Below are 3,627 nucleotides of genomic sequence, written 5' to 3'. Positions count from 1 at the left end.
TTTGTTCTCAAGTTCTCTCTTCTACTTGCCTTGAGTAATATTAGATATTTATTTTCTAAGTATTATCATGGCAAAGCTTGTTGAAATGGAGAGTGCAATGACACAAATGCAAGAGCAATTGAGGGAGTTAATGCTTACGATGCATCAACTCAGTTTACTACCACAAAAAGCAATAAGAATGGCAGGAAGTGGAAATATAGATATGATTGGAGTTGCTTTAATATCTATAGTCAATCATGTCCCTTCTTCTACAATAGAACATCCTTTTAATACTAGAAAATCAAAAGTCGTCTTGCTTGAGAAGTTTAATGGTATAAGATCCAAGTTTTAAAGATTTATCAATGAAGTACAACTTGTGATTGAACTTCAACTCCAAAGCTATCCAATTCTAAGATCACAAATTAGATTCATTGATATATTTCTTTTTGTTTCAGTATTATGGTAGTTTTCATCTTTTCTTGAATGACAAGATCTAATATTAGATAATTTAAAGGTTTTTTTAACAGAGTTTTAATCTAGATATGAAAAACATGATGAAACTCGTGTTGCAACCAACAAGATCTATATTTTATGACAAGAAAATCAATTCATAATATTATATGCTTTATAATTTTGACAACCTAGAACTGATATCAAGTGGGATTATGTTGCAGTTATTAGCCAATTTTTCTATGAATTATAATATGAGGTAAAGAAATTGATGCTTAACTTATTTGATATTCAAACATTGAGTCAAGTCATTGGCTTTGCTCTGAAGTATAACAATTGAGTTTTTAAATTTTGATCTGAGAGTCAGACAAGTCGACCTCAACGTTAGTATAATTCAATGGCAACACCAATGCCTTCTCAACACATACATTGAAAAGTAGAGGATATACAAATTGATGCAATACATTTCAAATTTCTTATTGAGCAAGAAAAGACTTATTGCCGTCAGAAAGGATTGTGCTTATACTATGGAAACCTAAGCATATTGCTCAACATTGTCCAAAGAAGTGACACAATTATAAAATATAGAGTATGAATGTCAATGAAGATAATATATTAAAAAATGAGTTTTTTTAGCTATAATAGGGACTATGCATCTAGAATCTTGTACAATACCTAAGGAAGGTCTTATTTTCTCTTCAAAATCTTCTTTTTGTTTTATATTAAATATTATTTTAAGACCTATACATTACAAAATCTTTGTCTTGTTAGATTCAAGAGCCTTAGCATATTTCTTAGATGAAGAATTTGCTAAAAGACTTAACATATCTTTAGTAAGAGAAACTAAACTTAATCACGTTGTCGAGGTAGAGAGAGTTTGCCTCAAGAAAATGTTGGACTTCTGGTTGTCACTAATTATTCAATCAAGCTTGAAAATAAGAAAAGCTCTAAGTTTATATATAATTTTTCTCTTTTTGAGTAATTACACCAAATACACAATCCTCAAGTAACCCACAACTTCCAAAATATGATAAAATCTTCTGAAACCTTGTTTATTCTTATGTGGAGATTTTCCTGAACTTCAACACCTCATATCTTCTAATCCGACCGTCCAAACAAACTCAAATTTTACATGAGGTACTGATGTATTCTTATTAACTTTTACAACAAATTTCAACTGCAAATTTGTTCCAAATCTTGAGATATCTTGAAAACCCTAATAGTCGCTTCAAACCTTTGTCTTTATACATCTACGTGAAATTTTCTTCATATCTCAAAAAATATAAGCTCAAATGCCATGAAATTTGTATGTATAGCTTTTTAATACAAAAATTTACATTTTCCAAAAGTTTGAGCCAAAAATTCATCCGCATACTCAAGTTATGGCTCCAACCATTAGTACAAACAAAACCGCTTACTTATTGCCTTTGATTTGGAAGCACCGCCTTCAACTTCTTACAACTCCTTCATATAAACTCCAAAAGCAATAATTCTTTTGTGAAAGATGTAGGTCTTAAAATCGCTGTTCTAGTCGCACCTTCCGATCTTCAAAAGCTACTGTAAAACTCCTCGTACTCTCAAAAGAGTAATAGTATGTTTTAAATAAACACCTTAACTTCAAACGGCTATAACTTTTTCACCCTAACTTCAAATCCTCTAATTTTTGCAGAAACATTGTACCCCAAATCCTAAACTTTACAACCCTAGCTTGTAATCTCCGAGTTCCTCTCTTTGAAGTCGCCGAAACCCTTCTTAAGGTCGTGGGCAGCCTCCTCAAAGCCCATTGGGCATGGTATTCGACCAATAGGGATGAAGTTCTCCATTCCTTGCCTTCATCCGACCATGCCTTGCTTTCATTCCTCCCAATTAGCCTCCTACTAGTTTAGATTTTTATCCTTAGGTAACCACCTTCTCCCAAGGCTTCATACTAAATATTTAGGTCTTATATATATATATATATATATAGATATATATATATATTTTAATGTCAAAATCAAAAGAAGTAAAGAAACAAAGTAAAGTTTTTTATACCAAATCCTTTTAATTTAATCTACTAGCTACTCTAACATACATCTAGATTTAAAAATCATATATATATTCACACATATATGTTCATAGTATTGTATGGTTTAAGGAGCAACAATGAAGGTACAATTAAAGGAAGCTCAAGAATGACAAAAGATTAATGTGGATGCCTATCAAAAGAAACATCCATAATTCAATATAAGTAATAAAGTATAGTTACTTCATCATAATATCAAGACTACTCGTCTTTATGATAAGTTGGACTACTGCAGGTTTGGACCTTTTTTTATTTGTAGATAAATCAATCTAGTTGCTTATCGATTACATCTATCAAAGGCAATGAAGATCTATCATGTCTTCGACATGTCTCTCCTTAAACCATACAACACTATAAACATATCAAGAAGAAGACAAGCTCTATTGTCTCCTATAGAAGTGGACAATAATGAAGAGTTTAAAGTAGAAGAAGTTATAGATTCAAGGCATCACTGAAACAAATTAGAATATCTTATCCATTGGCATGGATATGATATTAGTGAATACACATGGGAGCTAGTTTAGAATCTTGCAAATATAGCAAAGGCTGTAGATGCTTTTCATTGATAACATCCATCTAAATCAAGATGAGGAATAATAAGTCTTTGCTACAAAAGAAATAAGGTTTAGGAAAGATTGTGTTCTACCTTCTATCTTTCTTTATAGCTTTTGTATATTTGTGACGCTAAGGAGATGGAAAACCAACAACCAACAGATTCAACTCAAGAGCTTTCATTTGTGAACTTATTAGATGAGACATTGTAATTGTCACAATCTTCAAGATAATAAATTGAGATGAAGATCCTCAAGAATGACATATCCTTCTTTGAATAGGTGGCAAAATACAATGTATTTAGTATCACAATCTTGAAAGAAACTCCCCATATTTGGTAATATTATTAGAGGTAGGAACAACTCTTCATGGTATTCTAAATATTTTATTTGAAGGAAGTTATGAAGGCCTCAACAAAGATCAAATAACAAGGTGGTCTTCTTGCCTTGATATGGGACACTATTAATCGCTGAAAAGGCCTATCAACTATCTTCGAAGAGAAAAAAGATTGGAATATATCACAAATATAATTCATTGCATCTTGGATTTTTTCAACATATAAAGACTTTTCTTTGTATAACTTG

The sequence above is a fragment of the Physcomitrium patens genome, chromosome 24, assembly GCF_059467195.1.
Source record: "Physcomitrium patens ecotype Gransden chromosome 24, ASM5946719v1, whole genome shotgun sequence".
NCBI classification, from domain to species: domain Eukaryota; kingdom Viridiplantae; phylum Streptophyta; class Bryopsida; order Funariales; family Funariaceae; genus Physcomitrium; species Physcomitrium patens.
Note: the sequence above shows the minus strand (reverse complement) of the source record.